Consider the following 15,438-nt stretch of genomic DNA (forward strand, 5'->3'; position numbering starts at 1 on the left):
GTTAAATGTTTTAGTTCTTGATTCAAAGCAATTCCATTGAAAGATCCTGAGGCCTGACATACTTGTCTATACCTGCTCCATCGCCACTGTTTTCCTCCTCTCGCCATCCCAGTTTTCACTTCCTCTCCAGGGAATGATTCTTGATGGGATTTGGTTTGTATGTCTGCAAAGCTCCTCCAGTAGCTTAGTCACGTCCATGATGTAAGTCTAGACAATGTTAAAGGACCACTGTGCCACCGTGCTGCCCATGACCCCCTGTGTTGACCCATCTACGAAGTTGAGGAATTGTTCATAAGCTCTACCCATTTGCTGGACCTGGTTTTCATTATTACAACTGTGCCCTTCCATGAAGGTCAGCATCCAATATAATGGTTTTTTTTATGACAATACTACTTATTCTCCAATTTCAAGTATTATCTTTTGGCTATAGCAGAAGGTTTGAATTTTGTTGCTTATCATGGGGAAGAGCTCACATATGTTGTACCTTATGGCTGCCCTCGCGTCGTTCTACATAATAAATGGCACTTTGTCAGGTGGTCAATATGGGAAAAATTAACATGGAAATATTTAGGACTTTTTGAAACTAGATGAACAGAGTTAAGGATTATGGAGGAATAGCATCACAGGTTGTCCTATGATGAGAGGCTGAGTAAATCGACCCTATGATGTCTGGAGTTTAGAAGCATGAGAGGCGATCTCGTTGAAACATACAGGATTTGGAAGGGGCTCGATGGCATAGACGCAGCTTGTTTCAAAGAACAGCACAGAAACAGGCCCTTCGGCCCTCCAAGTCTGTTCCGACCATGCTCCCCATCCAACCTAAAACGTATCCCTCTTTTCATGTATTTGCCAAGGCGCTCCTTCAATGTCACTTAAGTATCTGCTTCCACCACCACCTTCGGCAACGAGTTCCAGGCATCCACTACCCTCTGTGTAAAAAGTTTCTGCTGTTCGGGGAATCTAAAACACAAGGGCAGTCTCAGGATAAGGGACTGAGATGGGGAGAAATTACTTCATTCAAAGGGTTGTGAATCTTTGGAATTCTCTATCCCAGAGGGTTGTGGATGCTCCATTGTTGAATATGCTTAAGGCTGATTTTTGGTCTTTCAGGGAAACGAGGGATAGGGGGAGTGGCAGGAAGGTGGAGTTGAAGTGCAAGATCAGCCATAATTGTATTGAATAGTAGAGCAGGTTTGATGAACCATATGGCCTATTGCTACTTTGTGTTATGAGCAATTCCACATTGTCATGTTGAAGCAGAGGATGAGATAAACTAGAAAATAAATTTAGAAACAAGCTTACAGTTGAGACAAAAATCAAGAATACAGTCATCTATCCTTGCTTGACTGCTGGAAGCATTAGAAATAAAATGCTGAGTTCTGGTGGTGGCCTTGGTGTGAGTGGTCATACATTAGGTGGCTCCTGCTCAAAGTGGAATTGTTTTGGGTCTTTTCGCCCATTTCAGGAGGAGTTATGCAGGATTTGGATTTGTTTTTTTGTTACGTGTACTGAGGTACAATGAAAATATTGTTTGAGAAGCAGTCCCCAGACAGATCGTTCCATGCATGAAAAACATAGGACATATGATGTATACGCAATGTAAACACATAGACATGGACATTGGGTGAAGCATACGGAATGTAGTATTACTCAATAGAGAAGATGCATGGAGAGATCAGTTCAACCCATAAGAGGGCCATTTAGGAGTCTAGTAACAGCGCGGAAAAAGCTGTTTTTGAATCTCTGCGTGTTCTCAGTCTTTTGTACCTCCTGCCCGATGGAAGAAGTTGGAAGAATGAGTAAGCTGGGTGGGGTCTTTGATTATGCTGCCCATTTTCCCCAGGCAGCGGGAGGTTTAAACAGAGTCAATGGATGGGAGGCAGCATCGCCTGATGGATTGGGCTGTGTTCACAACTCTGTAATTTCTTACCGTCTTGGGCCGAGCAGTTGCCATACCAGGCTGTTATACAACCAGATACAAGCCTTCTGTGGTGCATCAGTAAAAATTGGCAAGAGTCAATCAGGACATGCCATATTTCCTTAGTTTCTTGAAGAAGTAAAAGCGCTGTTGTGGGGAGCACAGTGGTGCAGTGGTTAGCACTGCTACCTCACGGCGTGGAGGTCCCAGGTTCGATCCCGGCCCCGAGTCACTATCCATGTGGAATTTGCACATTCTCCCTGTGGCTGTGTGGGTTTCATCCCAACAACCCAAAGATGTGCAGGCTAGGTGGATTGGCCACGCTAAATTGCCTCATAATTGGAAAAAATGAATTGGGAACTCTAAATTTATTTTTAAAAATAAGCGTTGTTGTGCTTTCTTGGTCATAGCGTTGGCATGGACAGATTGTTGATGTGCAAACCTAGGAATTTGAAGCTGTCAGCCATCTCCACCTCTGCACCATTGATACAAATGGAGCAGTGGGGGGGGGGGGGGGGGGTAGCGGTGTACGATACTTTGCTCCCTGAAATCAATGACCAGCTCCTTAAGTTTTGCTGATGTTGAGGGAAAGATGAGGGAGAGCTGTAAAGTCTTTAAATATAAGGAACTAAGAATTCTCTTTTGTTAGGGCATGTCTGGGGCCTATCAAACAAGGAGTGCAACAAATAAGAAGCAACAGACCAGGAGATCTCTCGAACTGCGACAGAGGGAAAAGTGATCGAGAGCTCTGTGGCCTCTGTGCCCACTCGGTGGTCCACAGAACAGTTGGTGGAGTTCCTGAAGGCAAAGTTTGAGCAGCAGAGAAAGGAAGTCTCAGAGGACCTGGCCAGGGTGGTTGTGCCGATCTGGTAGCCACAGAGAGAGTGGAGCAAAGGCTGGAGGCGCAACATGAGTCGGTCAAGAAAGTGGAGGGAAGGTGGAGGGGTCTGTGACTCACCACGACAATCGGTTGGCTTCGTTGGAGGTGAAAATCATGCTGGTGGCGGAGGGCCAGAAGAAGTTAAGAGAGTAGGTGGATGATTGGAGAATCATTCGAGGCAGAATTTTCAGATTGTGGGTCTGCCTGAGGGCATTGTGGGAACGCAGGCCACACAATATATGGCGAAGATGTTCAAGAAGTTGGTGGTGGAGGGGATACTTTTTAATTTAGAGTACCCAATTATTTTTTTTCCAATTAAGGGGCAATTTAGCGTGGCCAAACCACCTAACCAGCACATCTTTGGGTCGTGGGGGTGAAACCCACGCAGACACTGGGAGAATGTGCAAACTCCACACGGACAGTGACCCAAGGCTGGTCACTGGGTCCTCAGAGCCATAGTCCCAGTGCTAACCACTGCGCCACCATGCTGCCCTTGGGGAGGGGATACTTGACCGACCTGAGGTGGATCGAGCACATAGGTTGCGAAGGAGTAAACAGGTGAGCCGCCGATCATGGTGTGGCTGCATTGTTATTTGGATAAAGAGAAGATTCTGCAGTGGGCAAAGGAGACGAGGGAATGTACTTGGGAAGGCCATGCAGGGCTTGGGAGCAGTGTTGGACAAGCGAGGGGGCAGGTTTAGTAGGGTAAAAGCAACCCTATTCAGGAAGGACATGAGGTTCAGAGTGTTATAGCCTGCTCGTTTGTGGGTCACATTCCGGAGTCAGAAGTTTTATTTCGATACATCGGAGGAGGTGAGTACCTTCACCCCATTTTTATCTCTATCAATTTATTTTCATTTCTTCCATTGATTTTTTTCCCCCCCTCCCCATTGTCCATGTGAGTTGTTCCCTGTTCCAAGTTGTTCTTTGACACTGGTCATCATTGTTCTGCCATTAGCACATTTTGATCTCTTAATGTACCACTGTCAGCACCCTTAGTCATTATCACTATTTACATTCCTTTGTCTTTTTATCCACAGCACCTTTGTTAATCTCCACCTATTGCTGGCCCTCTATCCAGCTACACTGTCCCACTTGCCCTCTCATGCACCCCCCTGCCCCCAATAGTGTAAATCTCATCCTATTTTCAGTTCTCCCTAGTTTTGACAAAGAATCATCCAGACTCGAAACGTTAGCTCCCTTCTCTCTCCACAGATGCTGTGAGACCTGCTGAGATTGTCCAGCATTTTATGTTTTTTGTATCAAATGTAATCACCTGGACACTATTTGCATTATGTTCCCTTAGCGTTGGCTTGTTTCCTTCTTGTTCATAACACAACCCTAAATGCAGTATGACTTGTTCCTCCTTTCTAAAATGCAAACTCATTGCCTTTACTACTGCAGCTGTTTTTCTCCGCGTCTGTATGAAATTTAATGTCTGCCACATACAGTATGGAGCAGGTGGAGCCATACAAAATGGGAGAGCATTCAGTACACCGAGATATGGATTGTTCAATAAAAGCTGCAGGAGAGGTAGCCGAATACATACAGGGAAATGTAGAAGTCAAAATAATATCTTGGGGCATGAGGAGACAAAATTAACATATTTTTTTAATTCAAAAATAAACCGTGATCTGCTAGCTGAAGAAATTGTTGAATCTTGCACCATTTGGATCAATTTGCATGGGGTGACTCATTAAAGGAACAATCCAATTAGTTCCATGTTCTTTCCCCATGGCCCTCCAAATATTTACCAAATTTCCTTTTCAAAGTTACTATCGGATTTGCTTCTATTCTTTCAGGCCATGGATTTCAGACCTTGCTGCCTAGAAAATGTTTTTTTTAAATCAAAAGCAACATTTAGTTCGATTAGAAATGTTTGTACAATTAATGTCATTCAACAAACCCAATGTAGCCTATCTGAATTTAATGTGGTAAATTGAAATGGCTGGTACAAGAGTGCTTCTGGATGCATTGTATCATAAATTCCATTAGGAGGAACTCTTATCTATACTTGCTTCTTATAATCATGGTTTCGTTTTTAAAAGTGCGGTACTTCTTGATTATAATATGGTTAACTTTGCGATCTGAGTCAGCAAAAAGCAGAGCAGTCACACGTGCCCACAAAATGCAAAAAGTTTAATGGAATGAAACTAAAGCAATAAAGTGAGGGACCTTGGTGTGCATGTACACCGGTCCCATAAGTTGGCAGGGCAGGTGAATAAAATGGTTAAGAAGGCATATGGTATACAGTACTTGCCTTTATTAGTCGAGGCACAGTTTAAGAGCAGAGAGGTTATGCTGGAACTGTATAAAACTTTGGTTAGACCACAGCTAGGGTATTGTGTGCAGTTCTGGAATCCACATTATAGGAGGGATGGGATAGTACTGGAAAGGATACAGAGGAGATTTACCAGGGTGTTGCCTGGGCTGCAGAGTTTTAGTTGTGAAGAGAGATTGGATAAATTGAGGATGGTTTTTCTTGGAGCAGAGGAGACTGAGGTGGGGACATGATTGAGATAATTATGAGGGGTATAGATAGAGTAGACAGGAAGAAACATTTCCCATGGTGGAGGGATCAATGACCAGGGTACATAGATTTAAGGTAAAGTGGATGTGAGGGAAAACCTTTTACCGCAGAGGGTGGTGGGAGTCTGTAACTCATTGTCTAAAAGGGTGATGCAGGCAGAAACTATCATAACATTAATGAAGTATTTAGATTTACACTTGCAATGCCAAGGTATATAAGGCATTCCAAGTGCTGGAAAATGGGATTAGAATATTTGTGTTTTTTTTGACTGGCAGAGTCGCAATGGGTAGACCTCTATGATTCTAAACATATTGCTGAGATAACTCCATGAAAGACATCTAAAAAGTTTAAATATGTACGGCAAGTAAAGATCAAAGAAATAAGCGAAACAAGCTAGGTGGAGAACCACAAAAATTTGAATGGAGATTGGAAGGAAAATCTGTACAATACTAATTCACAAAATGAGGGGACTTAGGAACATGCAAACAGACTTTGAAAAGGTTAGCCTGGGTGTAAAAAGTAGAGTGGAGAGAAACCGAGTAAAGACTGTTCCGTTCAGTTTTGTTTTAAGTGCTTGATCCTGTAAAAGACGGAAAGTCTAGTTAGACGTACTGGAGGAACTAAAGATGAAGGGAAAGTATGATTATTTTTTGATGCGTGTTTACTGGAAAGGAAAACATTGGTTCACATCCAAATATTGTGATACAAGTAATTGTAAGAATCTGATTGACCAGACCAAAATAATTAAGGGCACTAAAAGCCTTTCAAAGGCTGTATAGTTGTAGTTGGCTATGTTTCCAGAACCTGTTTGATCTAGTCCTGTCTTGCACTGGCAGCCTTGTTCTCCTTCAGAGGAATGATATTTAGCCTCTTGAGACATCTGTCGAGTTGCTTACCATTTCTCCCAGATTCTCTGCTCCCAGGTAAATTTGCATTCTGCTGAATCAAGTCCAGCTGGCTAAAAGCTCATCTCTGGCTGGTTTAGCTGTTCAATCTTAACATCCGTAATGTTTCTGTCGGAGATGCACTTTCTGATTGTACAGAGAATTACCCCCACTATGCTATGTCACAAACAAATATTTCCACTATTTTTCAGCAAAGATCATAAAACAAAATAGAACTAAATACTGTACTACCCCTGGCTTCAGTGTCAAAAACATAGAACTAATCATCAATCTAAAATTTAGATTCTAAATGATATGCTAGACAAATTCAGGCTTTCTAGTGTCTGTCACCTCACACACCCCTGTTGGTGCTCCAGATGACTTCCATGTCAGTAAAGCTTCAGCATCCATACATACCAGGTCACTCATTTACACCCTAGCTTCTCAATTCTTTGTTAGCAACTGGATTCAGAAAAGGTACCAAATATTTCTGACCCCATAACAAATTATCTCCACGCCAGTGATCTTGACAGCCTATCTTGTATCCCTGGAAGGAATGTTTTATTGATATAAATAGCCCTTATCTTTCCTATCATCCAATTTAACTTTAGCCTTTTGTGGACAGATGAAAGTCCTCTCCTCCATCAATATGTTCTAAAGGATTTGGAAATTACTGTTAAATGAAGTTTTGAATATCAGAAATGAACTGATAGCTAGCAAATCTCCCAGGCCAGTTGTCGTATAATCTTGGGAGCTGAGACTACTTGATGAATGTTGGTTATGGAAATAATTATCAGTTAGAATCTGGAGAGGTTCTGCAGAGTTGGATGCGGTCAAACATAGTACAAAGGAGACAAGCAATCTACCTAAGGTCCTTGGATTTGCATCAATCTGGGCAGCAGGGGTTAGCATTGCTGCCTCATGGCGCCGAGGTCCCAAGTTCGATCCTGGCTCTGGGTCACTGTCTGTGTGGAGTTTGCACGTTTTCTCCGTGTTTGCATGGGTTTCACCCCCACAACCCAAAGATGTGCAGGGTAGGTGGATTGCCCACGCTAACTTGCCCCTACATTGCCATGTGGGCAGCACTGTAGCATAGTGGTTAGCACTGCGGCTTCACAGCACCAGGGTCCCAGGTTCGATTCCCTGCTGGGTCACTGTCTGTGGAGTCTGCACGTTCTCCCTGTGTCTGCGTGGGTTTCCTCCGGGTGCTCCGGTTTCCTCTCTCAGTCCAAAGCCGTGCAGATTAGGTGGATTGGCCATGCTAAATTGCCCTTGGTGTCAGTTAGGAGGGGTTATTGAGTTAAGGGGATAGGGTGGAAGTGAGGGCTTAAGTGGGTCAGTGCAGACTCGATGGCCTGAATGCCCTCCTTCTGCACTGTATGTTCTATGTTTTTAATTGGAAAAATGAATTGGGCACTCTAAATTTATTTTTTTAAAAGATTTGTATCAATCTTGAGCAAAATATTGGAAACCAAATTAAGAATTTGAAGATGTGTCTGCACAGTCATTTTTCAAAAAGTAGTGGCCTCAGTGCCATAGGATTGCTACGCAAAGCTCCCTAATAAAATACAAGGAATGATCCCATATTGTGCTGTCTGAGCTATAAATGTTCCCACATTTGATGAGTATGAGCATGAACTTAGAAGTGAAAGTTTCTACTTCTCAAATCTCCAATTACTGAGGATGTTATAAATAGATCCCATTAGAAATCAAGAAACCAATAGAATTGAATTTAATGAACCAACACTAATGAAAAACCAATGAGCAAGATTTACCTTTTTCTAATTTAACATATTAACATATATAGGCTGGTTTAGCTCACTCAGCTAAATCGCTGGCTTTTAAAGTAGACCAAGCAGGCCAGCAGCGCGGTTCGATTCCCGGACAGGCACCGGTGAATGTGGCGACTAGGGGATTTTCACAGTAACTTCATTGAAGCCTACTTGTGACAATAAGCGATTTTCATTTTTCATTTCATATATTAAACAAAATTAACATATATTAAACATAACAGGCAATGTCATTAAGAACAGAGGAGGTTAAGGGGTGACCTAATTGAGGTGTACAAAATTATGAGGGGCCTATCGAGGGTAGACAGGAAAGACTTGTTTCTCCTAGCGGAGGGGTCAATTACCAGGGGCCATAGATTTAAGGTAGAAGGATTGGAGGGGACATGAAGAGAAACATTTTCACTTGGAGGAGGGGTGGGCATCTGGAATTTGTTGCAATTGGTGATTGAGGCTGAAACATTCAACTCATTTTAAAGATATCTGGATCTCCATCGGAAGTGCAGGAACCTGCAGGGCTGTGGACCAGTGTTGAAAAGTGAGACTTAAACGAGCTGCTGGTTTCTTCTTTTTCCTTTTGACATAGACACAATAGGCTGATGGCTTCTTTCTGCACCATAACGTTTCTATGGTTCATCATAGTAAGAAGTCTTACAACACCAGGTTAAAGTCCAACAGGTTTGTTTCAAATCACTAGCTTTCGGAGCACTGCTGCTTCCTCAGGTGAATGAACTTGGCTAAGTTCCGCTCACATAAGTACAGCCTCAACCGGGACCTTGGATTTATGTTGCATTACATTCACCCTCCACCATCTGGCCAGGGCTTGCAAAATCCTACCAACTGTCCTGGCTTGAGACAATTCACACCTCTTTAACCTGGAATTACCCCTCTCTCTGGATCTGTAAAGATTTAATTACCTGCAAATGCTCGCATTCAAAGTATCGTCTTGCATCTTTGACTTTGTTTATGTTTCTGGAACCTACCTCTTCATTCACCTGAGGAAGGAACAGTGCTCCGAAAGCTAGTGATTTGAAACAAACCTGTTGGACTTTAACCTGGTGTTGTAAGACTTCTTACTGTGCTCACCCCAGTCCAATGCCGGCATCTCCACATCATGGTTCACCATGGTTAATATGTATTAGAAATCACACATTTAATAGCAGATAAAACAAGAATTGATTTCACGGATGTATGTCCCTGCCCATGTCCCTGTGTAGAACCTATCAGGGTATTCCTAGAAGTAGCACAGTGGTTAGCACTGTTACTTCACAGCGCCAGGGTCCCAGGTTCAATTCCAGCTTGGGTCACTGTCTGTGCGGAGTCTGCACATTCCTCCCATGCCTTTTTAAAAATCAATTTACAGTACTCAATTCATTTTTTCCAATACCAATTTAGCATGGACAATCACACCTATGGATTGTGGAAGCGAAACCCATGCAAACACGGGGAAAATGTGCAAACACCACATGGACAGCGACCCAGAGCCGGGATCGAACCTGGGTCCTCAGCACCGTGAGACCACCATGCTGCCCCTAAATGTTAACTTCTTGTAGAGTTTAGCAGCTTGACCTGGCAGGAGATAGCAGCTTGTTCACTTGGCAAATATTCTTTAAAAAAAATTAGAGTACCCAATTCATTTTTCCAATTGCAATTTATCATCTGAGAACTCAATGCGCATCCCACAGAAGAAAGAATGGCCTAATATATCACCGGTGTTAATTTTAATCTCTCTATCCATCACCTGCAGAGTTAATTCCGACAGTTATCAAATATTTTGCAACAAACCTCTTCTGAAGGATTATTTAATGATAGGTTGTTGGGGCGAAACCCACACAGACACTGGGAGAATGTACAAACTCCACATGGACAGTGACCCAGAGCTGGGATCGAACCTGGGACCTTGGTGCCATGAGGCAGTAGTGCTAACCACTGCGCCACCGCGCTGCCCTCCTGTTTGTTTTTACCATGTGAATCATAGGCAAAATATATCAACATCAACATGCTCACTGTGTGAAATGGGGCAGTATTGAATTTAACTTGATTTGACTGTGATTCTTTTAAATTTCCTTCTCTGTCCAACCTCTCAGAAAGAAAAATATGGAACCATATAAAATATTAGAGAAAAAAAATACTAATTTCAATTTGCTGAAAAGGCAGCCACCTTGAGTTTTTATTTACCTTATCTCAAAACTACCAAAAGCTTATTGCACAACTTTTTATCTTCCCATAAAGAATGGTGCTATCCCTGCTTTAATAAGGACACAGGGAGTCCACACTGAGTAAAATAAAGTACTCTGATTTATTTACAATTCAGTATATACACTTCCCGGTAGACCCCTATCGGGTCTCTTTCTGATCGGTGCCTTACTGGCTGAACCTTTATACGTAGCTGAATGGAGTTCCCTCAGCAAAGGAGCTCGTCCTCCACAAGAACCATGCGATGAAATTCATTCTCAGCCCATAAGTCCCATGCGGGATATTACACCGAGCAAAAAATAAATCTTAGCATAGTAGCATTTACAGTGCAGAAGGAGGCCATTCAGCCCATCGAGCCTGCACCGGCTCTTGGAAAGAGCACCCTATCCAAGGTCAACACCTCCACCCTATCCCCATAACCCAGAACCCCACCCAACACTAAGGGCAAATTATCATGGCCAATCCACCTAGCCTGCACATCTTTGGACTGTGGGAGGAAACCGGAGCTCCTGGAGGAAACTCACGCACACACGGGGAGGATGTGCAGACTCCGCACAGACAGTGACCCAAGCCGGAATCGAACCTGGGACCCTGGAGCTGTGAAGCAATTGTGCTATCCACAATGCTACCGCGCTGCCCTATGTATTGCTCTTTCCTTGTGACTGGTCAGAACAACCTCATTTTCAAACTAATTCTCTTGGGATTGGCCATTCTGGCTGGAGGTATTCCTGGAGGTTCGATCATGTGCCATTCTGACCACATAACAGCTGACAGGGTGATGTGTGATTACATGACATTTGTTCACATGACTTCCGCAAATGCAATTTCAATTCCTTTAAAAATTTTGGTCCGCTATTTTCATTTCTGATCAGCAACTTTTAAAAGTTCTTTCATCAGATATGAGTGTCTCTGACCAGGGGCAGAATTCTCCGACCCCCCACAGTGTCGGAGAATCGCACAGGGCCGGTGTAAATCCCGCCTCCGCCACCCGGGAATTGGCAGAAGCGGAAATCACGGCGCGCCGTTCGGCGTGCCCCCCGCGGCGATTCACCGGCCCGCGATGGCCCGAAGTCCCGCCGCTGACAGGCCTCTCCCGCCGACGGGAATTGAAGCATCTCTAGAGCCGGCGGGATTGGTGGCGCGAGCGGGACCCCCCCGAGGTCCTGGGGGAGGCGCAGGGTGATCGGACCCCTGGGGGTTCCCCCAAGGTGGCCTGGCCCGTGATCGGGGCCCACCGATCGGCGGGCGGGCCAGTGCCGTGGGGGCACTCTTTCTTCTGCCGCCGCCACGGCCTCCACCATGGCGGAGGCGGAAGAGACCCCCCCCTACCGCGCATGCGCCGGTGGTGACGTCAGCGGCCGCTGACGCACCGGAGCATGCGCGAACCGGCGAAGGCCTTTCAGCCAGCCCCGACGCCGGGCGACGGGCATCAAAGGCCGTTGCCGCCGGTTTTGGCACCAGTCAGCATGGCGCCAACCACTCTGGCGCGGGCCGAGCCCCTAAAGGTGTGGAGAATTCCTCACCTTTGGGGAGGCCCGACGCTGGAGTGGTTGGCGCCACTCCGCTACGCCGGGACCCCCCCCCGCCCTGCTGGGTACGGAGAATCCCGGCCCAGGTCAGCATTTATTGCCCATTCCTAACTGCACTTGAAAAGGTGATGGTGAGCTGCCTTCTTGAACCATTGCAGTCCATGTGATATTGGTACACCAACTGTGTTGTTCGGGAGGGTGTTCCAGGATTTGATCCCAGTAACAGCGAAAGTTATATTTCCAAACCAGAATGGTGTGTGGCTTGGATGGGAACGTGCAGGCATGATGTTCTCATGCATCTGTTGCCCTTGACCTTCTAGATGGTAGAGGTCATGGATTTGGAAGGTGTTGTCGAAGGAGCCTTGGTGATGTATGCAAAGGACAAGGCTGAAGCATTTGCAACCATCTTCAAACAGAAGTGCTGAGTGGATGATCCATCTTGGATTCCTCTGAAGGTCATAAACATCACGGGTGCCAGTCTTCAGCCAACTCAATTCACTACATGTGATATCAAGAAATGGCTGAAGGCATTGAATACGGCAAAGCTATGGGCTCTGAGAATTCTCTGGCAATGGTACTGAAGATTTGTGCTCCAGAACTTGCTGCACCCCTAGCCAAGCTGTTCTAGTACAGCTACAACACTGGCATCTACCCGGCAACATGGAAAATTGACCAAACATGTCCTGTACACAAAAAGGATAAATCCAACCCAACCAATTACCATCCCCATAGTCTACTCTTGATAATTAGAAAAGTGATGGAAAGTGTCAACAACAGTACTATCAAGAGGCAGTTGCTGTGCAATAACTTTCTCACTGATGCTCAGTTTGGGTTCTGCCAGGGTCAGTCAGCTTCTGATCTCATTACAGCCTTGGTTCAAACATGAACAAAAGAGCTGAACTCCAGAGATGAGGTGAGAGTGACTGCCCTTGACATCAAGGCAACATTGGACCGGGTGTGGCATCAAAGATCTCTTTTTTTAAAAACTGGAGTCAATGGAAATCGGGGGGGGGGGGGGGTGCTCTCTGCTGGTTGGAGTCATTCCTGGCACAAAGGAAGATGGTTTGGTTGTTGGAGGTCAATCATCTCCGTTCCAGGGCATCACTGCAGGAGTTCCTCGGAGTAGTGTCCTAGGCCCAACCATCTTCAGCTGCTTCATCAACAACCTTCCATCCCATCATAAGGTCAGAATCGGGGATGTTCACTAATGATCGCACAATGTTCAGCACCATTCATGACTCCTCAGATACTGAAGCAGTCCATGTCCAAATGTAGCAAAACCTGGACAATATTGAGGCTTGAGCTGACAAGTGGTAAGTGACATTTGTGCCACACAAGTGCCAAGCAATGACCATCTTCAACAAGAGAGGATCTAACCATTGCCCTTGACATTCAATGGCATTACCACCACTGAATCCCCCAATATCACCATCCAGGGGGTTACCATTGACCAGAAACCGAACTGGACTAGCCATATAAATACCATGGTTACAAGAGCAAGACAGAAGTTAGGTATCCTGCAACAAGTAACTCATCTCCTGATTCCCCAAAGGCTATCCACAATCTATAAGGCACAAATCAGGAGTATATTGGATCATACTCCACTTGCCCGGATGCAGCTCTAACAACATTCAAAAAGCTTCACACCATCCAGACAAAGCAGGCCACTTGATTAACACCTTTCCACAAACATTCAATTCCTCCACCATTGATGCACAGCAGCCATGTGTACCATCCAGTAGATGCACTGCAGGAACTCACCAAGACTCCTTAGACAGCACCTTCCAAATTCACAACCACTACCATAGAGAAGGACAAGGTTAGCAGATACCTTTAATAATAAAAATCTTTTTATTCAAGTAGGCTTACATTAACACTGCAAAGAACTTATGGCACTAAGAACCCAGATTCGATCCCGGCTCTGGATCCCTGCCCGTGTGGAGTTTGCACATTCTCCTGTGTCTGTGTGAGTCTCACCCCCACAACCAACCCAAAAGATGTGCAGGGTAGGTGGATTGGCCACACTAAATTGCCCCTTAATTAGAAAAAAAAAAAGAATTGGGCACTTTAAATTCAAAGCAAAGTTATTGACCTGAACATTAACCGTGTTTTTCTCTCCACAGATGCTGCCAGCCCTGCTGAGTATTTCCAGCACTTTCTGGTTTTATTTAAGATTTCCAGCATTTGCAGTATTTTGATTTTGCTTTTTTGCTGATGTCGGCTCTGGTTCTTGTGCCAATTGCCTGCTCACCAAACTCTCTGCCACTGGAAAAAGTTTCTCCTTATTTACTTCATCAGTTTCTGAACAGATTAGTTTCACAGCCGACTGAAGGAAAATTATGCTCTCAATCATTGATTTAAATTAGTGCTCTACACCAGAAGTAATGAACTGGCAAATTAATAAATACAGAAATCTGTTAACTGGGCACTTTACAAATCTGTGAAGTCTCGTGACATTCCTTGAGTTCTTGTTTTGCTGACACAATGTTGTTCAAAGTCTGTTAACATGTCAAGCAAATAAGTACCCATGTCCTTGGCATCAATGACACTGTCAACAAAACCTGCTCCTGAGACCAGTCTGGGAAATAACTTTACTTTCAGCGCTTTCTCCACCTCAAGCTCTTGGACAGCTGTTTCCTGTGGCTCAGTGGCAGCACTTTCACTTCTGAGTAAGGTTAAAGGATTCAAGATCTAGACCAGAGACTGAGCGTCAAATCTGGGCTGACACCGCAGTGTGGTACCGAGGGATTGCTGCACTGCTTGAGGTGCTGTTTTCTAGAGTAGGCATTAAACCAAAGACCTATCTGATCTGTTGGGGCAGATGTCACCTTATCCAACAGTGAACCCTCAAATGTTCTCATTGTGGCAACCAATTATTATGCTTCCACTTATTTATTTGAGAGCCCATTCCAAGTATTGATCCCGCTTTCTGTGAATAAGAATCCCTTTTTAAAATAATATTTATTGTCACAAGTAGGCTTACATTAACGCTCAATGAAGTTACTGTGAAAAGCCGCTAGTCACCACATTCCGACGTCTGTTCGGATAAACGGAGGAATAATTTAGAATGTCCAAATTACCTAATAGCACGTCTTTCGGGACTTGTGGGAGGAAATCAGAGCACCCGGAGGAAACCTACGCAGACAAGGGGAGATCGTGCAGACTCCACACAGACAGTGACCCAAGCCGGGAATCGAACCTGGAACCTTGCTGCTGTGAAGCCACAGTGCTAACTACCGTGCTACCACACTGCCCTTGGTATATTGACTGTAAATATACCATTTACTGGTTCAAACTGTTTTTCTTTATTATGTTCACACAATTCAAATTTTCTGTATTTATTCTTTTGCTGCCCTTTAACTATCTTATCGAACTCAGTAACGTCACCTCTCAGGCACCTCCTTTCCATGTTAAACAACAGAATCTCTCCTCATTAATCAGCTTGGCTATGGTGATCAACCTCATGGCTCCTCTCTGCAATAACTTTGACACTAAATGTCTCCCTTGAGCCCTGCAGACCAGAACTGGTCTCACTTATTGAAGCTGAATTGTTCTGTCTGACTGAGATTTCATCCAGCTTGTGCTCTACTGTTTGGGTGATCCTAGTCTCCATCAATGTAACTTTGCTAGATCTAGGGCAGCAAGGCGGCACAGTGGTTAGCACTGCTGCCTCATGGCACCAAGGTCAGGTTCGATCCCGGCTCTGGGTCATTG

The sequence above is a fragment of the Scyliorhinus canicula genome, chromosome 7 (genome assembly GCF_902713615.1).
Source record: "Scyliorhinus canicula chromosome 7, sScyCan1.1, whole genome shotgun sequence".
In the NCBI taxonomy this organism is placed as follows: domain Eukaryota; kingdom Metazoa; phylum Chordata; class Chondrichthyes; order Carcharhiniformes; family Scyliorhinidae; genus Scyliorhinus; species Scyliorhinus canicula.